The following is a 25,093-nucleotide window of genomic DNA, read 5'->3' as shown; positions in this document are numbered from 1 at the left end:
GGGTGTTGATCAGGATGCACTTGAGGTGGTTGCTGCTGGTGTTTGTCTTGGCGGGTGCGGGGCAGGTTCGGAGGCAGGTGAACTTGCAGGTGCAGCAGGTGAAGGGTCCGTGGGTGCGTCTCGGGGTGGCTCGGCAGCAGGCATGGGTCCGGCCGGCATTGAGTGCGTTGAGAGTGGCGGCGGCGTAGGTCAGTCGGGTCGTCTTGCCTCGGTGGGGAGGGCCAGGGGTCCTGGCGCTGGGCGCGGGCCAGGCGCGGACGGGCGCAGATGGGCTTACCTTTGGCGCACCTTCGGCGCTCAACCGGCGCTCCCGCTGCGCGGTCGCTCTGGGGGCGTCATAAGTAAGGAGCCGGGAGGGAAGAGCAGCTGGGTGGCTGGAGCGGGGCGGCGAATGGAATCACAGGGGGGCGGGGCCGCAGGGAGGCAGCGGCGGGAAATTCCAAGAAGCAGCGGGAAGCGGGAAATTCCCAGGAGCAGCGGGAAATTCCCAGGAGCAGCGAGCGAAGGAATCTGCAGGCAGGAGGCGGCAAAGGCAGGCAGGAGCGGCAGCAGTGAGTGGGGCAACCAAGCCCTGTGGAGGGCTGAGCGGTCACAATTTGTAGACAATTGTCCTCACCTTAAGAAAAAAAAGCAACTGTAGCCCTAATTTGGGTCCAAATACAATTCATGAATGTCACTGGAAAATGATTGAATATATCAATGTAAATCAGCTGGTATAATATCTCAGTGAAATAATGCACTTACCTTATAGACACGTGTAATACTGATTTTGGCTCATTCCATGACCCTCGGTATGAGTTACTAATCTGCCAATTAAGTAAGTGACAGCACTTTACTTATGAAAGTGAGGTCAAAGGTCGCTCCAACACTTGTAACAACCATAGTATAATATATATGCACATGCATCCACCGATGCACAACGTCGGGTTCACAACTCTGTCTCCTATATAGTCACTTTCTCTCCTCTACCATTCATCCCGTCTGAGTTCCAGCTTCATACATTATTAGGTGGTTGTAGGAAAGTACCCTTTTTGTATGGTCACCTCCCCACATATTGCTTTAATGCTGATGGTTATGACACTGAAAGTGACCTGGAGAAAGCTGTCAAGGCTTCAGTGTCAGGGCTCTCTCCCTAAAACTGATACATGTGAATGTTCAACCCCCAATCGCCCTTATAAGTCCCTGGTAATTGGTGTCAGTGGTTCTCAGGGCATGTGTGTTAAAGGTGTCACCAGGGCCTGAATCACTGTTTGTACCACCCTGCGTGACCCAAGTAAAGAGATGACTGCAGTCCTTCCATTGCAGACTGCAGGAGCAGTGCAAACTGTTCAAACTCGCCAACTTACCTTTGGCGCGCCAAGCTAAAGAAAAAAATGGCAGTTGGAGTTTTTTCGAAACTTCACACTCCAAGCTGAGCACGGCGTTGGCAAAACTCTGGGACCTCCACCTGAGAAGCAGAGTTTACAGCCCACCCATGCTTAATTCCTTGGATAGTAATTATTGACTGGTTGCATCTGGCATGGCCTCATTACCGTATCTTGTGAGGGTAATGACCTCATTACCCTTGCAAGATATGGTTGCCTGTCTGGTAGCAACTCAACAGCCTGACATAGCACACAAATCAAACAAGCACATTAAATGTTTGTGTTGTCACATAGCTAGCTTTAGGAACAAGAAATCTGATACAAAATGATGCAACTTTGTCAAAGGTTATAATATCGTTGGGTTGCAGGAAACATGGGACACAGCCAATTTGCTCTACATAGGTGGTTATATCTCGTTTTACTGTCCAGCTATACATTCTGTTTGTGAGTCAAGAGAGGGTTGGCCACTCTGGTTTCTATCAATATAAATTATAAAATGTCTCAAAATGATACGGGGTCACCACACCATTAACTTTAAAAAACACTCTAAGCATTCTATTGCTTTACTTTTATTCGTATTTTCAGACAAAGACCCCTGAGCTTCTATTGGCTGCAAATGCCTTTTTGGATGATTAGGAGGGATTTTAATATACCTCCTTGCTTTACGTTCTGTCACCTCAATTGCATGGAAGACGAGCCTTAGTTAGAAACTTTATGATATCTTGAGCATACCAGACAGGGAGATCACCTTAGTTCCATCTAACTGATCATAATCTGATATCCACAGGCTCAGTTGATTAAGGTATAGAAGAGCAGGGAGTTATCCCCACTTGTTTAGGTAGAGATTTCACAAAGACATTTGACTACATGTTTATTACTGCTTTTTATGTTAAATGATTCAGGATCATTGAAAACCATGAATTGGAACAAGAGGATGAAATGTAGAGCAAGAAGGGCCCAACAAACCAACTTGTAAACATCATTGCCCAAGGCCATAGATTGAAATATAATATGGTGGTTCTACAAATATTCTTGGGTAATTTAACAACTGGTGGTGATCAGGCTGCCAACATTTGTTTAGAGGTTACTTCTCACCTGGAGGCAATTTTAAATGCCTTGAATATGTTTTGAAATGTTATTATACCATGCATTTATCACGCCAGGTGTTCAACATTGAAAAGGTATTAGATGATGTTTTGCTCACAAGTGTTCAGTGGCACCCCAGAACATGTTAGAAGCCTTGAAGAGAACACCAAGAATTACATCAGAGGTTGCATTGTAAAAAATAAATTATGTGACAGTTATATCCTAACGCAACAATTACATTAAAAAAGATGAATGGGATCAACTCCTAGAGGACATTACGCTATCATGCAGGAATACATTTTGGGAAATTGTCAATAGATGAGTCTCTGGCTCATTTCGGGCCTCATTCTACTGCTCTTTTCCAGTGCGCAGCCCTGTTTTTCACCCTATGCCTCTGTCGGTGTATCCTCTACCTCCACTCTCTCATTGTTCACAGGCCCCATGCTGCTGCTGTGATCCCGAGGGTGACCCTTTCTGGACTCTTCCATCCTCTGCCCCCCCTTGAGTCATCTCATACTTCTTTTGCTATTTGGGTCTCCCTGGCAAGCCTTTCTAAATCCTTACATCTGACTCTTCCCCCTCTACCTCCCTTTTGCTTGTCCCGGGCCCCCTTTACTGCTATGAGTTCAAAGAAAAAAAAGGTGCTAGACCCTTCCCTTGTCTATCCTTCCCTGATCTATCCTCTTCTATTCTCTTCTATCCCTCCACTATTCCTTTTCAATCCATATACTAACACCTTCATCTCCCCTTTACTCACCCCAAACCCCCTTTTACAGCTATAAATTACAACAAAAAACAATGTATAGACCCTTCCCTCTTCCTTCTCAATCCAAAACCTGACTAGCATGTCCACCACTCAAATTACTTTCTTGTTTCACTATACTAATTTACCACTGGTCCTTTGTGTGTTCGGTAGTGGCGCGCTGCTCACCAACAGGGCACTTCGGCACCTTGTCTGGGGTGGCAGGCGCTATATAAATACAAACTTTTTTCCCTCTTCTATACCTCCACCATCCTTCTCAATCCAATTAACTGACTAACATATCCTCCACTCAAATTACTTTCATATTTCACAATACTAATTCACTTCTAGTCCTTTATGGGTTTTGAAATAGCGTGCTAGTCGCTGAAAAGCACTTCAACACCTGGTGTAGCAAGCGCTATATAAATGCAAACATTTTTCCCTCTTCTATCCCTCCATTATCCTTCTCAAGCCAAATAACTGACTAACATATCCACCACTCAAATTACTTTCATATTTCACTAAACTAATTCGCCACTAATCCTGTATGGATTCCGGAGTAGCGTGCTACTCGCGGAAAAAGTGCTTCAACATCTGATCAGGGGTAGCAAGCGCTGTATAAATGCAAACCTTTTCACCTCTTCTATCCTTCCAGTAGCCTTCTCAATCCAAATAGCTGACTAACATATCCATCCCTGAAATTACTTTCATATTTCACTATACTAATTCACCACTAATTCTTTATCGGTTCTGGAGTAGCGTGCTACTCGTCAAAAAAGTGCTTCATCACCTAATCAGGGGTAGCATGCACTATATAAATGCAAACCTTTTTCCCTCTTCTATCCTCCACTATCCTTCTCAATCGAAATGACTGACTAACATATACACCACTCAAATTATTTTCATATTTCACTATACTAATTCACCACTAATCCTTTATGGGTTCCGGAGTAGCATGCTACTCATAGAAAAAGCGTGTTGATGCCTCGAAGCACTATATAAATGGAATTACAATACAATACAATTCCTGTTTTGCTTCAAAACGACAAGGGACCAGTTGGCTGTCATATTGCCCCTGACAATTAGGTACAACATTTTCAGAAGATCTATGACACTGACACTGCTGAAGTACAAGGCAGTAACAGAGAGAGTTCTATATGTAAGTTTAATTTACAGTTTCAGATTAAAGAAGTGAGGCAATCACACATTTATTCAAGAATAAAGCACCAGGCCCAGATTGAGTAACTGCTGATTTATATAAACCCGATTCCTCTAGCTGGGTGAAAATACCCACTAAAACCTTAAATGGTGCATGTAAAGTAGGTATTCCTGTAGCATCGTCTATGTCTGTCATAGTACCCCCCTTTCAAAAAGCGGCTGAGGGATGACCCGCATTGTTATAGACCCATATTGCATATTGACTCTGTGGTCAAGTCATGGAAAGTCACATTCCATCTAGATCAGCCATTTGGAAGGATGAGAATGATATATTGTCTGACTGTAATATGAATTTAGACCAGTCTAGGGGGACCCTGGACCAGTATCTAAATTTGCAGATGTTATTAGGAAAATACACAGTTGTGAAGGATGGACCGCACCACATGGCTGTTATAGATCTTACATCAGCGTTTGATAGAGTTAACACAGGTGAATTATGGGCAATTTTTGCATGGTAACTGTTAGGGATACATTTGGCCTCTTTTATGAGTTACATAAGGACCTAGCAGCAGTGGTAAGGTATGAAAAAGATGGGAGCTGTACCATTTCTGTCAAGGTCCGGCGGAGATGAACAGGGTTGTATCTTGGCTCCACTATTGTTCACACTGTACATGAATAGGTGGGAACCAACTTTATGAGTAGTGTGTAAAGATATTCCACGGGTGGGAACCCATCTTATTCCTGTTTTATTGTACAATGATGATGCTCTGTTAATTGTGAGAATTGCCATCGGCTTGCAGCAGCTTCTTATGTCCTCTGTGACCTTTATGGAAGGTTTGGACTTAAGTACCAATAACGGGGAATAACAAATATTGGTTAATGGATACAGGGGCACCAGTGTTTTATTTGATGAGAAAGGTTACTGGGCACCATTGGGTGCAATCAGAAGAAATGCGGTGGCTAAAGTGGCTAAGTCTGTGAATGATTTTGCCTCCATACTGTGTTCAAACCCAAATAAAACTATGATTAAAATGTATTGAGTTAAATCTATATACATGGTGAGCTATGGCAGTGATATCCGTGGATACAGAGAGGTCTCTGAACTACAAGTGATAGAAAACATGTTCATAAGATGCTTGTTAGCTGTGCCTCATTCTACCATTTCTTACATTGTGCATAAAGAACTAGGAGTAGAGTATATATCAGACCTGCTCTCCATGAAACCCCTACTTAGGTGGATCTCTGTATAACTAAATACAAGGCTGGGAATAAATCAGGCCATATTGAAGGATTGTATGAACCTAGCAAGGGAAAATAGCATTCCATGGTTAAGATACATCAATCTACTTTTGCTGATCTAGGTCACCCAGATTTCATCAGATTTCCTGAACGGACTGTTTGTGCTGACTTACTCTGAGTTAAAAAGCACTATATTCTTAGCTCAAGAAAAGAGACACTCAGGGGAAATGTGCAAACCATCAGTACGTGCTTATAAGTACACTGAAATCATGCGAGTGTATATAGCTATACCTTAAGCTGGTCACTCGTCATCATCACCATTTTATGCTAACTAGATTTAGATGTAATTTATTGCACTGTCTTTTAGCAGAACCTTGTGCCTAGATTAAAGTAGAAGGTCTAGGCACTTGTAGTTGTGACTTCTTCTCAGATCAATACACTATGCACATAGTAATGTTTTATGAGCATTTTTAGAGCTCTGCTTCAAAGATATAGGTGTATTATATGAAACAGCTGTAAGGCCTTATTATGGAATTCACTCGCAAATCCTTTATTCGGTCCAGTCAGGCTCATTTGAATGACCTTAAACTCAACCTTGGTTAGCTATGGCTTTCGAGCAGTATTAGGACAAAATATAGAGTAAAAAATATCGAGATGCAGAAATATTGAGTTTTAATATCGTAATTCACAAATATCATGATGCAGGAATATTGTTGACAAGAATATTGATCTTCTAAGGTTAGTAAAATTGTTATAAAAAATATCTATGTTGTTAATATTGTTTACAAATCATCGATGTTTTTAATATCGGTGACAAAAATATCTATGATGTTTGCAAACATATCTTTGTTAATAATATTGTTTTTCAATTATTTTTATGTATTTTATATATACTTTAATTTTAGAGATTATAAATTGTTTGTGTAATTGTTGTCCATGTTGTTTATTATAGTTTGAAAATGTTTAGTTGTTTTTACATTTAATGTAATTGTTTATTGTAATTTAGTTTGTTGGGATTGTAGGAGTACAGGATTGGAAGTCAATTAATAATTATGTAAATTGTGTCATGATTTTTTTTTTAAGTTCAGTTTTAGAAGTTGGTTGTTGGGTTTTTAGGGGTACAGGGTAGGAAGGTAATTAAATATGATAATTAATCATTAAATTCATGTTAATTAATAATGATTATTTAATTGTTAATTGATTATATATTGTGTAATCAAGATATTTTTAAGATCTATAAAGTGCAGGTTGTTGGGTTTGTAGGAGTAAATAGTGGAAAGTTAATTAAATGTGATAAATTAATTATTAGTTAATTATTATTTATTGTTTAATTGATAATTAATCATGTAAATTGTATAATTGCTACAATTTTTAAGATATATTCTAGTTGTGGGCATTTGGACTTTTAGGGGTACAGGGTGGGAAGTTCAGTAAGAAATAATTTATTGATAAGTAACTATTAATTTTTTATCAATTATTTCATTGATAATTATGTATAATGTGACATTATTGTATTAGTTAGGTTATATTTTAGGTGTGTGTTATTAATTTTGTACAGGTTTAGGGTGGGAAGGTATTTAAGTAATAATAAATGGAAAAATATGTATTCATTTATTAAAAATTGTGTTATTTCTTACGTTATATGTTAATTGTGTTATGCTTTTCAATTTCAATTACATTTTATTTGTTTGCTGTTATGATTGTGAGAATGTAGTGTGTCATTTCAATTACATTAGTGTTATTTGTTTTAATTTATAATAATTAATAAACATTGCAATAAATATATAATTTGTTTACTTTTTGTTAAAATGTAGTCATATCATTTTTAAGTTGAAACATTTACATGTTTTGTTATTTAATAGAGTTGTTAAAATATGTTATTTGTTTGATGTGAACTGCTCTCTAGCTACAGTTGCACGGACTGGAATGGTAATAACAAAGTTTTCCTCTCTTCAGTCCAATGCTTTCCCTAAAGTTGCGCAGACTGGAATGGGAGTAGTACATTTTACCACTCTGTAATCCAACGCTTTCCCTAATGTTTCACCGACTGGAGTGGGAATAGTTATTTTTACCCCTCCTGAGTTCAATGTTTTCCATACTGTTGCATCAACTAGAGTTGGAATAGTAAATGTAACCCCTCCTGAGCCCAACGCTTTCCCTACTGTTACACAGACTGAAGTGGAAATAGTACATTTCACCCCTCCTGAGTCCAACACTTTCCCTCCTGTTGCACAAACTGGAGTGGGAATAATACATTTGACCCCTCCACAATCCATTGCTTTCCCTACTGTTGCACAGACTGGAATTTGGAATAGTAAATTTTAAACTTTCTCTACTGTTGTCTACATTGGAGTGGGAATTGTTTATTATTTATAGAGTTTTTTTCTTTTAGTAATATTGGTTAAATATACATTATAATTATGTGTTTGTGTATTTAATTTTGTATGTATTATATGTGTACATGTATGTAATTTTTAAGATTTGTTTGTTTAGTAAAACATATTTTTATATATTGTTTACTTTTTATTTGCAATCAAATCGGAAATATTTGACATTTCTTTCCATCTTATTTGTTGCACTCTAAATTTTGTATGTGTATGTAAAAAAAAAAATATATATATATATATATATATTTTTTATGTGCACCAGACATGGGTCATTCATTGTTGTGCTCTCAAACACTCTGCAACAGACACTACATATGCTTATGGTGACTTTGTATGGGTAACTCTGTTTACTTTCAATCCATTATAACATGGTTGCCACAATTGTGTGATTATAGCACATTGCGTAATTTTAGTTGTTGTTTTTTTATTTTTTACGTGCAGTTATGTATTGGCACTCGTCACATGTGTAATCTCATGTGATCTAGACTGCTTCACAGTCAAAACGCATAGCGGGGTTGTGGATTAAGCTACACACTGCAACTTAGACTGGGTACTGAGTGTGGGTTCTTTACTCTTTTGAAGTGATATATATATATATATGTATATATTACCTACTGGCGGTCGCCAGTAGGTATATATAGTTAGGATTTTTTCCCTATGGAATTTTTGAAAATTCTATGTCTAATAACTTTGGTGTTTGTGGACGGAATTGGCTGAAATTTTCTGGAAAATGGAACATTTTGTTTCTGAGCAGCCCTTGAAAATTTGGGGGGGGTTCGTCAAGGGGGGGCCGAGAAAAAAGGGGGGTCCCAAAACGTGTTTTTAACATTGAGTTTTCCATAGGGCGGTTGGCCTCACTTTTAGCCCGAACGGCTGAATGGATTTGCACGAAACTTGGCAAAATTGTAGGGACTGGTAGCCCGATGTGCCTTTTGTAGGTCTCAATATATGTGCTCCAGTGGATTTTGAGAAATTAACGTTTAAAAAAAGATATATATCTGTAAGCGCGCTCCGGTCCGCGCCCCGGTTCGCGGACCGGGGCGCGTACCGGAACTTCGCGTAGCGAAGCTGATTGGCTCTCCGGTGTCTGTCAACATTCTAAACAGTCCGTAGCGGCCGCCATCTTGTCTCTCGGTAGGATTGAGAGACAAGAGGAGGCCAAAACAAAGGGGGAAATGACCATAAGGGGGCATAGTAGATCCTCCCTGACCCCCTAGGTTTAATGTGGAGGCTTTAAAAGGGCCCAGCGGGGCAAAAAAAAAAAATTTTTTTTTAATTTTTTTTGCGTGGGTAGCGCCCGGTACGCGAACCGGGAAGCGTTCTGGGCAGCGTACTACAATGAAAAAAGAATGAGAGACTTTTCAAATGCAGTATGTTAATTGATTGTTGGTTTTGTTGATTATTTTTTATTTTCTTTATTTTTTAAGCATTTTTTTTTATTGTGATTGTGTTTCATAATTTATTAAACTTTCTAACATTTCATTGTCAGAAATTTCATAATTATCATGGAATATACATTGTAGTCTCTGAGGGTGTAAAATGTCCTCATTTGCAAGGAGGTTATCTACTGCTTGTACACATTGCAGTAGTTCATTGTCCCAAGTTTCATCGAAAAATTCAATGTCAATTTGATCAATTGTATCAATCAATTCTTGGCTGCTCTCTTGCAGGTCCATTTCCAAAAGAAACTTGGTTTTCGCCTTCGATTTTGCCTGAAATTTGGATTAAAAAAATATATATTAGTAGAGATAGGGCAATGTTGGGAATAATTTTAGATAGGCATTTTTTATCAGTGAATTTATCTTTGGGCAGTGTATAGTATCAGAGTGGAAGTAGGAATTTAAAAAAGTGTATGTGATTTAACGTAAGTAAATTCATAATTATACAAGAGAAGCCTAACTCCATCCATAACTATAACAGAGAAGTCTCTCTAAATCTATAACTACTACAGAGGGATAGTATATATCTATCAGAAAAAGTTTACCATATTAATTTATAGTGCACAATATACTTCAGTTTTAAAAATAAAAACTTACCTTTAGAAAGAAGTTGAAGGAATTAGTGAAAATACTATTGAAATGTACAGCAAGAAGTAGTAGTCAAAATGGCTGTGTTTTCTTCTCTTCCTTTATATATATTCAGGTATATAACCAATGAAATGTCAGGTAAAAAAAGTAGAAAATGAAAGTAACATTTTCATTGGTTGTCAATTCCAACACTTCAGATGTGTTTTGTGAAGTAATTTACCTCAGGGTATTTAGAGAGGTCTACAGGCTAAATGACTAAATGGAATTCCAATCAAATTTGTGAAAATGGTAGGGATTGGTATGTAGTATGAGCTAATCTATATTTGGTGAAATTGTCTCCAGTGGCTTTTCTGTGAACTACTTTCCCACCTTTTTTGATGGTGCGCTTCCCAGGGAGCGACCCGGTACGCGAACCGGTGAGCGCCCCGGTACGCGAACCTTAAGCGTTACGGGAGTCCACCATTTTGTGTTTCGGTCGAATTAAGATACAAAATGGAGGGCAAATAATGTTCAGAATGGGTAGAAGGGGGCACGGTAGACTTATCTTGACACCCTAGGTTTTGTGAGGGTGGCTGAGGAGGCTTATATGTGCGGAAAAAAACCATTTTTTTAAAAAATTTCGCGAGGTTAGCTCCCGGTTCGCGTACCGGGTAGCGCCCCGGGGAGCGTACTTTGTTGAAAATTAGTGAAAAATGTTAGAGTAAAATAATAATTGTGAGTGATTAGATGTAGGGTAGCTCTGAGAAGAGCTTTTGGGTTTATGATACATTTAGGTACTTATAAGTAGGTACCAATGCACATTCTTAAATTCAGAGTGAAAACTCTGTTGCCCTCATCTGAGAAGTGAACTCCATCTCCTCTGTAGATATCTTGCATGTAGTAACGCAAGTTATTGTTGTACAGGGAGCCCATTCCATGGTCTCTCATGTAAGCTGAAACAGATTTGTTTACATGCTTCCTCGACTTCTCAATTTGTGGACAAAATTGGTTTGACCACCTCCATTTCTGTCTTTGGCATATATTTGAATATACCAAGGCAGTCTGAGGAAAAAGTGCCATCAATTGCTCAAAGGTGTCCTTTAAAAGCATTTCCAGACCTACCCCAGTCAAAGTGCCCAAGTCATTACCTCCACAGTGCACAATTAACAGGTCAGGTTTGGGCAAATGCATAAAGGTTTTCACCAATGGTATCAATTGGTGACATTTTAATCCTCTGTGGCCAAACCACTTAATTTCCACATCTTGTAAATTGAGGTTAGGTAATTTCCTGTTTTCAACGTACCTTTGAGCCCAGTGAATATAACTATGTCCAACAATCCAGACAGAAAACATGGTGAGAGAAGGTTCTCCTGCAGTCAGATGAAGTGTGGCAATGAAATGGCAGTTGAAAAAATGAGAGTTTAAAATGAAAAAAAATGTGGAGTTTCTGTGTTCATGAAGCAGTAACAGTGATTGGTGGATTTTGATTGCTGAAATCAGAAAGTTAGGGTGCACGGATGTGTTCTTTGAAAGATGTATTTTGAATGGTCAATAAAAAATCATTAAATGAAAGAATGCACTGGATATGCAGGTGCACTGAGAGTTCAGAGGTCAATTGCAACAAAGTTGTGTGAACTTGCAAACACCAGAAGTCTTCCAATGAGGTGGTTGCCATGCAGAAAAGGCATGAAATGGCAGAGGGGGGAAGGGTTTTCATTTGAAAAAAGTGAGGGAAGAGTTTTGATTGGGTGACATGAGAGATATGTGTGAAGATTTACAGCATTTCTGTGCTTTTGATAGCTGCAGACTCTGGAGTGCATACCTTTTGCTCTGCTGAAGACAAATTGGTGTGTTTCTGAGACTGTTTTCAAACTCAAAGTATTTGCTAAGGTGAGAAAATATTTCTTTAATTTAGATAGAGAATAGTGTGCTTTAAGGAGAAAATTATGAATTATGTGGCGCAAATTGCTTGTAAATATGATCCCACATGTGCATGGAAAATTTAGATTTTGAATGTTTGTGTTACATAGCCATGTTAAAAGTGATACAAACATGCTGCAAAGGCAATCAAAAAACGCTTTTATGTGTCTTAAGGACATTTTAAGTAATTTTCCCATGTGCAGTGTTTTGAAATTATGATTTGAAAATCGTTTTTGGGGAAAAGGAATTGTTTTTAAATTTATGACAAGGACATAATGGTGTATGCTTCTTTATACGGCAATTGACTGTCCCTGATGTTATTTTTCCCATTTTAATGTAAGACCTTTCTCTGTGGCGCAAGTTGCTTGTAAATATGCTCCGACCTGTGCATGGGAAATTTAGATTTTAAATGTTTGTGTTACATAGCCATGTTAAAAGTGACCCAACCATGCTGGAAAGGCAATAAAAAAACACTTTCATGTGTCTTAAGGACATTTTAAGTAATTTCCCTGTGGGCAGTGTTTTCAAATTATGAATTGAAAATCGTTTTTGAGGTAAAGGAATGTTGTTAAAATTTATGTGCGCCATATGCCCCCGTTTTCAGGGGTGCAGCAGGGTGTTCTTGAGACACCCCTGCACCTTTGGAAAAATTCCTAATTTGCGATGAGCTAATTGCTAATCGCAAATTGCACCTTCATTCCTATGGGCCTCCTGCTCCATGGAAATGAATGGGTAATTTGCAATTAGCAATTTGCTCATCGCAAATTAGGAATGGTAAAGAATCGCTATTTATTCCTTAAAATTCGCTATTTTGGAAATGCAAAATAGTTATATGATACATATGGCGGTTAATGTCTAACAAGATAAGAAGCTTAGGGATACATTTATGATGACTGGCGCAATGAAGTGGACATCACTTACTTCATTGGTAGAGCTTTACATGTATTATGTCCTCTGTATTCTTCATCAAGCGTAACTTTAATCTGCAATCCTGAGTAGGCCTCACCTTAAACAAACCTCTGGATAGGCCACACCTTATCGTCATCCTGAATTAATCATTTAAAATGCTAGGGACAGATTTATGATAGGTGTATGCCTCTTTTGTGCCACTTACAAAACACTGTCCACGGGGAAATTACTTAAAATGTCCTTAAGACACATAAATGTGTTTTTTTAAAGCGTTTGCAATTTTTTGGGGTGACTTTTAACATGGCTATGTGACTCAAACAGTCAAAATCTAAATTCACCATGCACAGGTGGGAGCATATTTACAAGGAATGTGCTCTATGGGGAAAGGTCTTATAATGTAATATGGGAAAAATGACATCAGAGACACTGAAATGCCTTATAGAGAAGCATACACCATTATGTCCTTGTCATAAATTTTTAACCATTACTTTTCCCCAAAAACGATTTTCAAATCATAATTTGAAAACACTGCACATGTGGAAATTACTTAAAATGTCCTTAATTCAAAATTTGCTATTCCTTATTTTGCGATTGCACTGAAGGATTTGCAAATTTTGCGATTCCTTAAATGCAATGTATCAAACAAAAAATATGTAAAAAATGATATTAAGGATTTGGAAACTACCACCAACTTCTAGTTTGTGGTAATTTGCGAATTCTTTTCAAAAAGCATTTTTTTCCAAAAAACAAAAGGTGCCATATGACGCCTATACATGTCCTTAGGGCATGTATGTGTGCCATATGCCCCCAAATTTCTTTTTCAGGGGTGTAGCAGGGTGTTCTTGAGATACCCCTGCACGCTTGAAAAATTTCCTATTTTGTGATGAGCTAATTGCTAATCGCAAATTGCAACCTTCATTCCTATGAGCCTCCTAGCCCATGGAAATGAATGGGTAACTTGCAATTAGCAATTTGCTCATTGCAAATTAGGAATGGTAAAGAATTGCTATTTATTCCTTAAAATTTGCTATTTAGGAAATGCAAAATAGTTTGATGGTACATATGGTGGTTCATCTGTAACAAGATAAGAAGCTTAGGGATACATTTATGATGACTGGCGCAATAAAGTGGACATTACTTACTTCATTGGTAGGCCTTTACATGTATTATCTCCTCTGTATTCTTCATCAAGCGTAACTTTAATCTGCAATCCTGAGTAGGCCTCACCTTAAACAAACCTCTGGATAGGCCACACCTTATCGTCATCCTGGATTAATCATTTAAAATGCTAGGGACAGATTTATGATAGGTGTATGCCTCTTTTGTGCCACTGTGCGTCACTTTTATGATGCAGCGGCGGTGCTAATTTGCAATTAGCAATTTGCTCATTGCAAATTAGGAATGGTAAAGAATTGCTATTTATTCCTTAAAATTTGCTATTTAGGAAATGCAAAATATTTTGATGGTACATATGGTGGTTCATCTGTAACAAGATAAGAAGCTTAGGGATACATTTATGATGACTGGCGCAATGAAGTGGACATCACTTACTTCATTGGTAGAGCTTTACATGTATTATGTCCTCTGTATTCTTCATCAAGCGTAACTTTAATCTGCAATCCTGAGTAGGCCTCACCTTAAACAAACCTCTGGATAGGCCACACCTTATCGTCATCCTGAATTAATCATTTAAAATGGTAGAGACAGATTTATGATAGGTGTATGCCTCTTTTGCGCCACTGTGCGTCACTTTTATGATGCAGCGGCGGTGCAAAAGATTTGCTATGAGGCGACAACATTACAAATTGATGCATTTAGGCAGATATGTCATGGTGTAAAAAAAACGTACCACATGAAACCGATGCAGCAGTGATGCAAAAGATGCACCATGTCGCAAGACAGGCCTCACTTGGGGCCATATGTATCAAGCTAATTAGCATTCGCAAAGATCAAAAATCTACGAATTTCGGCCTTTGCGAATGTTAATTAGACAAATGGTATGTATCAAACAAGTTTGATGCAAAATAAGGAGTAGCAAAATTTGCTATTCCTTATTTTGCAATTGCACTGAAGGATTTGCAAATTTTGTGACTACTTAAATGCAATGTATCAAACAAAAAATATGTAAAAAATGACATTAAGGATTTGGAAACTATTGTGGTAAACTGGTGGTAATTTGTGAATTCTTTTCAAAAAGCTTTTTTTCAAAAAAACAAAAGGTGCCATATGACGCCAACACATGCCCTTAGGGCATGTATGTGTGCCATATGCCCCCAAATTTCTTTTTCAGGGGTGCAGCAGGGTGTTCTTGAGACACCCCTGCACCCTTGGAAAAATTCCTAATTTGTGATGAGCAAATTGCTAATCGCAAATTAAACCTTCATTCCTATGAGCCTCCTAGCCCATGGAAATGAATGGGTAACTTGCAATTAGCAATTTGCTCATTGCAAATTAGGAATGGTAAAGAATTGCTATTTATTCCTTAAAATTCGCTATTTAGGAAATGCAAAATAGTTTCATGCTACATATGGCGGTTCATCTGTAACAAGATAAGAAGCTTAGGGATAGATTTATGGTGACTGGTGCATCACCAGGGATGTGTCAGTCATCCTGCGCCGCTGTTCCGCCACCCATGGTGTGCTGCATTTAGAATGCGGGGCATCATGGGGCAAAAATGGCACAGATGCGTGACGTATCTGTGCTGTAAAGGTAGTGATTGCTGGAGTTGTATCGCAAGTGCGATGCAGCTCAAGCAAGGCTCAGGGGTGCCCCATCTCCACAATGTTGCGTCAAGACCTATGCCTGCTTAAAGCAGGCGCAGGGTTTTGACGAAGCTTTCTCCTATCTGATTGTAAATACGGCACACCATGGGTGGCAGAGTAGTGGTGCACGTTAACTGGTGCATGCCTGGGGATGTGCCATTTAACATAAATCTGCCCCTTTACATTTAAGTATGTGCAGGACACACAGAGTCGGTGAGGCTTATCCAAGGTTAAGAAGAGATGAGTCCTGTTCACTGAAAAATTAGACATAGGCTTCACCTGCTCAGCATCGCTGGACATGGCTAAATAATAGCTGCAAAATGTTACTCTTGTTAAACAATTTTACTATTATAATCTCTGAGATTTGTCTCTTACTCTGCAACATCTCATTGTTGTTATCTTTCTTTAAAGATAAAGACAACCTCAACATGAGCGACAATCTGTAATCAGTTGATTTTGACCTCATCATTGAACTTGTAATTGAAACATCAGTGGATGTTGATCCCTTGGATGATTTAAATCCTGAGGATGAAGAAGAGCGTGATGAGGATGCAGATTTGTCCGAATTATATGACATAGGATGGGAAGCTGACCTGCTTGAGCCTATGGAAATATAAACATTTATTTTTAAAATTTATAATTAATAAAAAGTAAAAAGGTAAACCGTTTAATTTAAAAATAAAGACACCTTCAAAAGCAGGTTATGTGTAGTGTCTTCAATAAAATATTAAAATATGCTCATAAAATTAGATCAGATTCACATATAAAATAGCACAGGTAACATAAATATAAATGTCATTTCTTTTCTGCTATTTCTGTATTGTAAATTTGCAAGGACTAAAAAATCTTCTATTTAAAATGTCAAGTAGTGTGTTAAGTTTTTGATCACTGTTATTGTTTTACTGTTTGGTAATAATGGTTAATAACATTTTTTATTATATTTTACCACAGATTCAACTGCAGATCATTTCAAGATTTCACCATGACAACAATAGAAAGACAGAGAAAGGCTGCAAAACGTCAAAGACAGCAGGTGAAACAAAATAAGCAGCAGTCCTCTAACAAAAAGATTTGTCAAGTCACGAAGAAAGCACCGGGTAAGAGCACAAAATATTTCATAAGAAATATGTGTAGTAAAAAAAATATTACTACAGAAAATGTTTCAGTCCATAAAACGAGAAGGAATTCAAATGGAAAGGAAAGGCCAATCAAAAATGTTACTGCTAGAGCAAGAGATAACTCTGTGCATGATAGTAGAAGGAAACAACAGTTTAGGGAGATTCGTAAACGAATGTTCCGCAACAGGATAATTGGCAATTTGTTAAAAAATATTAAGAAAGGTCAACAGAAACTGGTTTTTTATAAGAGAAAAAAAAAAGTTGAGAAAGGTATTGATCAGGCATTTGAAATTAAACGTAAGTTATTTATTTTGATAATCAATAGAATTAGGAAGCTAAACAAGGCAATTTATGATTTCAAAAGAAATAGTAGATGGAAGAGAATAGTTAATCGTAGTCATTTTTGTGAAGTTTTTTCTGGAGAATGGATGCATAGTTCAAGCTGTGAGGCATTTTTTAATGAGGAGAGTTATTTCCAGGATAATGATTTGGTGCATGCAGTTGACACCAGTGGTCGTGCTTATGAAGTGAAAGATGGTTGTCCAGTTGAAAAAGAAAAACTTGTGACAACAGAGGCAGAAGAGGTGTTAGGTAATGAGGTTTTAGGAAGACGTGCTAAGGGTCCTGTGTACACCTGGAAGTGTAGTAGTATTTGCAGTGTGCGACAGGATTCCATCAATTTGCTTTGTGATTTTGTACGGTCATTTAATAAGAAAAGTTTGAAGCAGAAAATAAGGTTGTTGCAAGAATTAGATCCTTGCAGAGTGAGAGAAGTGACAGGTTTGCATGGTCATTCACTGGCTTGTCTTTCCAGGAGAGTATGCCAGAGTGTTTTTCATCATTTCAGGATGCTAGCAGTGCATCATAATAAAGTGAGGAAATTAGTTAGAATGTTGTATTATGCTAAGAGTCCAGCAATTATGCTTAAACAATTATGCGCTGCTCTTTTGCATGGTTCTGAAATAGATGTGAAGAATATATGTGAAGAAATTGAGTTTTGTTACTTTGGAAGTAAAGAGGAGAATGTTGAAATTGAGCAAGAAGAAGAGGGTCATGTGGAAGATAGTGTACAGGTTTCCAGTACAGATAATTTCCAGAGGGAAATTGCGACGTTTGAGGTGAAATCAAGTGAGAGGCCTAATTTCACTTGTGTGTGTTGTCGACGCACTTATTATAAGAATCAGACTAAGTTAGTGGATTTATATGCAAAAAGTGAAAGGGAAAATAATAGTGAATGGAAGGATTTCGCAACATACTTGATGGTAGAAAATTGTTTTGATTTGGGATTGGATCAACGTGTGTGTAGTTATTGTTGTTGCAAATTAAATCAAAACCAGATGCCTGCTAGAGCAGTTCATAATAATCTGGAATTGGTTGAGATTCCTTCTGAATTGAAGGATTTAAATACTTATGAATCTATTTTGATTCAAAGTATCCATCCCTTTCAGGCTATTGTAAGAATGGAGCCAAAGACAGGGAAATTGCCTCCATCAGATTTACAGAGAGGATTAAAGGGAAGAGTTGTTTATTTGCCTCTAGATTTGAAGAAAAACATTAACACAATTGGAGTAGAAAAAGTGGAAGAGGAACCTCTGGTTATCTTAGTTAATGGGGTTCCGACAAAGAATAAGAAAATATGGCAAGATTTAGTAGATGTTAGGAAAGTTAAAAAGGCAACATTGTATTTGAAAAAAAATAATAAATACTATAAGAATGTATATGTTGCAGAAGAGGAAGTAAGTGAGGAAGAGGATAGCGATTTGTGTGCTGGTCAAATTGAGAAAGTAGAACCCTCTACTAGTGAAGAAATATATGAACATTATAGTGTTCATCCTTTGCATTCCAAGGAAGTCATGGGGAATGCTATTGAGTTGTTTCAAATGAAACAAGCCAAAGGGAGTCCCATTAGTGTTTGGGAGGAAAGTTTGGAAGCTCGGTGTTTCCCACAGCTTTTTCCAACAGGTCAGGGAGGAAGATATGATGAGCGACCTCATCAAATTCCTGCTTCTGAATACCGGACTTTGCGATTGTATGCAGGAGATGCTAGGTTTCGACAATGCATTCCTTATTTGTTTCATCTCCTGTTTGAAAGCGATCTGTCTGGACTGTCATATGCAGTGAACCACATCTTGAAAAGTGGTATACACATGCAAAACATCTCGGCAAGTGACTTTATGGATAAAGTCAATGTCCAAGACAGTATTTTGGATTCTCACCTGATTAATCTCATGGCGTGTCAGCGTGGTACTAATGAGTACTGGTACCGTCGTCATGGTGATTTAAAATGTATGCTGAGGAACTTAGGTACTCCCACATGGTTCCTCCCTCTGAGCTGTGCCGAGTATGGCTGGGAAGACTTACTTGAATTTCTACGAGAGGCAAATGCTAACGTAGATAACATCGAATTCAAGACACCCGGAGAACTGTGCTCTTTGGATCCAGTCAATGTATGTAGGTACTTCAATCATAGATTTGAAGCTATGATGTCTTTCATCATGAATAAGAAGAATCCACCTCTTGGAGAGGTGTTGGATTTCTTCTGGAGAAAGGAGTACCAAGCAAGAGGTGCTCCTCATATACATATGTTGCTGTGGATCAAGGATGCACCTAAATTTGGAACGGATCCAGAAGACTCAGTGATGAGTTTCATCCAACAGTATTCTACGTGTGCTGTTCCAAACGCAAAGGAGAAGAAAAGCCTAAGAGAAAAAGTTCTGCGTTTCCAAAGCCATCGATGTGGAAAGTACTGCCGTCGTAAATTCCGAAACAAGGACAAGTTCTACACTAAATGTCGTTTCGGCTTTCCACGACCGGTAATTTCTAAAGGAAGAGTAAACAGTTTGATATCTTCGCTGCGACACAATGTCATGAAGAAATCACCTAAAAACACTTACAATTTGAAGAGGAACGAAGAGTCCAAGTACATCAACGACTACAACCCGGTGATTTTGTCCATGTGGAATGCTAACATGGATATACAGTTTGTGGCTGATAACTGTATGGCTGTGGCTCGGTATGTGACGTCTTACATCACCAAAAAAGAGAAGACAGAATTGAAGGATATGTGGGAGGACATTTCCCATGAAAAGAGCCTCAGCAAGAAGTTGTACAGTTTCAGTCTGAAGATGTTGTCGCATCGAGAAATCGGAGCGTACGAATGTTCTGACCGGTTGTCTTCAGCAAGTCTCTATGCCAAGTCCAGGAGTATCGTTTGGGCGAGTCTTGGTCTTGCTGCAACGCGTAATCGAGTTCTCAAACCTGTGCGGGAAATTGAGTATTTGGCGGAAAAGGAGCCAAACAGTACCGACATTTTGAAGACCAACATGTTGGATACATATTATCCAAATCGAAGCATTCACCTCGAGAATGTTTGTCTGTATGAGGTTCTTCAAAATTACATATTCAAGAGGAACATCAAAGAAGATACTGAGAAAGGAGTGTATGCTGTAATAGGAAGTGAGGGATGTCTGGTCAAGCAAAGAAAATGCCACTTGGTAAACCATCGAAAATTGAGTGGCGAATCTCCTGAAAAAAAGGAGTTTTTCTATTTAGCACTTTTGCAACTTTTCAAGCCTTGGCGTGCAGAAGAGGAACTGCTTCGAGATTTCCTCTGTTACGAAGACTCTTTCAATGCCGCCAAGGAGACCATAGAATGTCCTGCTTTTCCCAAATATGTAGAAATGTTAAATGCGGAAATTGAGCAGGAAGCAACGATTGCAGCCGAGATTGCCAGAGACAGTTCTCAGGACAGTCAGAGTTCTGCTTCATTGAGTCAGGATCCACTAGGAGGACCTGTTATTGAAAATGAAGCTGCCACTGCTATGAATGAAGTGGAAAGAGCCATGGCACATGCTCAAGAGGATGCGGTTAACTTAGAAGAGTTGGAAAGACAACTCAACGTTGAGCAGAGGAAAATATATGACGAAGTTACCATGCAAATTGATCATGGATTAAGTCATGATACGAAAGAGTGCTCATGTACGTCGTTGAAGCCTGTCCGACTGTACGTGAGTGGAGAAGCGGGAACTGGAAAAAGTTTCCTCATTAAAGCAATTTCATGCTATTTGCAGGAAAGGACAGAGTCATCGCTGTCTTGTGTTGTCACCGCTCCAACTGGACTGGCAGCACATAATATTAAAGGGATTACTTTACATCGTTTACTGATGCTGCCAGTGGAGCATGACAACAAATTACAATATCACAAGCTATCTGGAGATGCTTGTTTTGAAGTTTCAAGAATCTTGAGGAAAATGAAACTTCTTATCATTGACGAAGTAAGCATGGTTTCCAATGTCATGCTTGCCTTTGTGCATTTGAGGATGCAAGAAGTTCTCAAAACAGAGTATGATGTGTTATTTGGTGGCAAACACATCATTGTTTTCGGAGATCTTCTGCAGCTGACACCAGTGAAAGGGCAACCTGTGTTCAAAATGCTCACGCATGAAGATACCAGGAAGTGCCTAGGCAGCATTGGCAACGTCAATATATGGTTAAACTTCAATTATGCTGAACTGCATGAAAATATGCGTCAGGCGAAGGATGAAGTTTACAAGACTATTCTACAAGATGTTAGAATTGGAAAAGTGACCGAGCATGGGAAAGAAGCTTTACATGCACGATTACTGTCAAATTTATATCCAGAACAAGATGTTGTGCCTGAGAATATTTTTCAGAAAATTACTGAGAAGAAATCTGGAATATGTTTGATGCCAACTCTTGCAGAATGTGCCAAATTTAACAACAAAATGTTGCATTTAGAAAAGCAAGAGATTGTGAAACTGGAAGCTATTGATAGAGTAGAGCATATGGGATCAACAATTATTTTGTCTGAGAATCTGAAAACAAAATTGGATTCATTAGAGAAGAGTATATCTAAAACTGCAGGTTTTGAAAAGACTCTGAATGTGTGCTTGAACTGCCGTATAATTTTAAGAAGGAATTTACATGTTGAAAGAGGTCTGGTAAATGGATCAATGGGTAATGTTGTTGATTTTGTGAAATACAGAAATAGAGATGGAATTGAATTTTTAAAAATTAAATTTGATGGCATTGAGGAAGTACAGCTAATTGGTCGTTGTTCTGCTAGATTTTTGCTTGTAAAAGACTTATATGTTCGCCGTAAGCAGTTTCCTGTTTGCTTGACATATGCGGTGACAATTCATAAATCGCAAGGTTTAAGTGTAGACAGTGCATTGGTGAATATTGGCAGTTCTGTGTTCAAGGAGGGTATGGCATATGTGGCATTGTCACGAGTTAGAACTTTATCGGGATTGTACTTGATTGAGTGTGATGTCACAAACATTTGTGCGGATCTAGATTGTGTTAAGGAATACAATAGGTTAAGAAGAGAGTATGCGCCACATTTGCCTCAGTATCCTTTGTTTGAGAAACGTGTGGTAGGTCGGAAACGAAGAAATGTGACCAATAGTAGGGAGGTTGTAGCAAAAAGACAAAAAGTCAATGAACCTAAAATTACAAGCAGAAACAAAAAGGATTCTGTTGAAGATGTTGTTGGTTTTCAGTTTGAAAACAGTTCTGGTGTCAACTGCTATGCTAATGTAGTGGTTAATGTTTTGTTTTCTCTAGAAAATGTAAAAGAAGAGATTGTGGTCAATTCTGATCAAAGATTTTGCAGTTTGTTAAATTCTGTGTTAGAGAAATGTAGCACTGATAGAAGAAACATAGAAAGTGTGTCTGAAATTCGAAATCTGTTAGACAGATGTTCAGGGCAAACACAATTCTCTCAAAATATTCAGCAAGATTGTCAGGAGTTTTTAATGTATATGCTTGATGTATTACATGCTGAAGGTGTAGATGTAGATCAGCTGTTTGGGCTTTCTTATCAATGGCAGCATGACTGCGAGAACTGTATGGTATCAAGTACTACTAGTGTAGACTCAGAAAGATTTATATATTTAACTTTGCCAGACAGTAAATCAGTCTCTTTTAATAAGCTAGTAAAAGCAGCTGATCACAACATGGAGTGTAGCCAATGTAAATCTGAAATTATGTCCACATTATTTATACGAACATATGGCCAGTATGTAATTTTAATGTTCCAACGATGTAGGCCTGATGGAACAAAATTGACAACTTTAATTAAAAATTTTGTAGCTTCGCAGTTGTCAATATCAGGAAGGACTTTTGTAACTGCAGCAATTATATATCATGACGGCCCTTCAATAACATCAGGACATTACACAGCTTATTTAAAGTCTAGAAATGGCTGGTCATTCTGCAATGATTCTGTTTTAATTTTCAAAAAAAAATTGCCGTATGACCTTAAAAACTCTTACCTGGTGTTTTTAAAACCAAAATTTTAGGGAAATAATCTCGGGATGTGCTCTGTGGAATTTCAAGAAGTTCTAATGGCTCCTACACAATTTGGCCTTGAGGATAAGTGTAGTTCAGAGACATAACTTTTTACCATAACACTGGACGTCATGGAGAAATACGTGCACTTTGAATGAGTTCAGAAAAACTGTTTCTTTTTATAAGCTAATTGAAGCAGCCAATCAAAACATGGAGTAGAGGGAATGTAAGTCTGCAATGCTGTCTACTGTTTTACATTGCTTTGTGATTAAAAGTGATGTAGAGAATTAAATAATTGTAGTAGTCATAGAGGTAGTGTAAGTCTGCTTCATAGTAAGCAATATCAGTGTCATAGGAAATGTAGAACATGACTGAGCAATAAGGGGAAGATATTACTATTCCAGGATTGTGAAAATGATCTTCAACGTTTTAATTCTGAAAGTTGCGGAAATGCCAAATGACGGGATTGGCTTACAAGAAATCCAAGAGTTATAAATGGCTCTGACCAGATTTGGCCTTGTGGAAACTTGTGGTAGAGAGCAAGAAGTCATTTATTGCATGTAACATGTTTTTAAAAACGATGGAGATTTTCTTTCAGAAAGTGGCGGGCTGAAAGTAATAACAGCACAACAGAGTGTAAGCTGTTCATAGGACATCCTTTGACGTCATGGAAAGTAAGTTAACTTTAAGGAGTTCTGAATTTTGATTTCTTATGTTGTATGGGTTTTTTAAACACAATCATTTTGATTGTGGTTTTTTTTCCCCGCTGTTATATGATGAATACCTTCAAGTCACTGTTTTTAGTGAATTTTGATACATTCTGAGAACAGCAAAAATAAACCATTTAACATGTATAATTAATTCTGTACTGTTTGCATTTATGATGTATATGTAGAACTGTGTAGGAGGCATGGAGAAGGTGAGGCTTCTGTAAGTGTCAAAGTTGTTGCATGCAGTGCTGCACTTCTGCGTATTCTTTCATATGCTAGACTACATCTGCACAATGAGATACCTAAGCAAAGGAAACACAAGTGATGTGATTGTGAAATGAACAAAATAAATTGCACGTATTTCAATTACATCACCTGTGTTTCCTATCATTACAAATCACATTGTGCAGATCAAGTTTAGGTCTGTCCAGGGAAACATAGGAGGTTTGGACTTTGTTGAAGAGTGCAGTGGACATGACTCACTTCATTGGTAGACCTTCACATGTATTATCTCCTCTGTACTCTTCAACAAGTGTAAATCTCATCTGCAACCTTGAGTAGGCCTCACCTCAAACAAACCTCTGGATAGTAGACATCTTATTGGCATCCTGAAGCAATTATTTAAAATTTTAGTGTCTTGCGACACTTTTCTGAAACAACAGCAATGCAAAAGATGCTCCATGTTTTAAGATAGGCCTCACTTCATCTGCATCAAGATACTGTTAGTTTAAAATGTATATCTTTAGGACTGTGTAGGGGGCCTGGAGAAGCAGAAGCTTCTGTAAGTGTCAAAGTTGTTGAAAAACTGTTTGTCCTTCAATCTTTTCCCTTGTCTTTTCTAATTTTTAAATACATGTTTTAATATTTTTCAAATGTTTGTTCTCTCTTTCACAGATTGAAAGTATAAAAACAAAAAGTGAGTAATTTAACGACAATTATAAGGTAAATATTTTGTACTCTTTTCGTTACATTTCTATCACATTTAACTATTATTAGTTCCACTGCTTCATTTCTTTAACCCTCAGTTTCCTGCCTTTGCTACTTCCCTCATTCCTTTCTCTATTACCTACTTACTCAACTCCTTCCACTCTTTTTCTCAGTCCCTCTCTTCTCATAGTTCCTCACTCTTGTTCACTCACTCCGTCTCTATTACTCTTAGTGTCTTTGACTGATCACTCTATCACTACTTGTTCATAATGCTTTCTCTGTGTAGTTGAAGCACACTAAGGGGAATATTATGAACACAGCCAATAAAATTATTGCTCTTTTTATTGGCAGAAAACTGGTGCAAAAGTGGTTTTAGCGGCAGTTTTCTGCCACAAAAGCAGCTTTAGCGACACATTTCTGCCAATAAAAGCTGCAAAACTTTTATTGCCTATG

The sequence above is a fragment of the Lissotriton helveticus genome, chromosome 12 (genome assembly GCF_964261635.1).
Source record: "Lissotriton helveticus chromosome 12, aLisHel1.1, whole genome shotgun sequence".
NCBI lineage: Eukaryota > Metazoa > Chordata > Amphibia > Caudata > Salamandridae > Lissotriton > Lissotriton helveticus.
The sequence above is the reverse complement of the archived record's forward strand: the minus strand, read 5'-3'. Positions refer to the sequence as shown.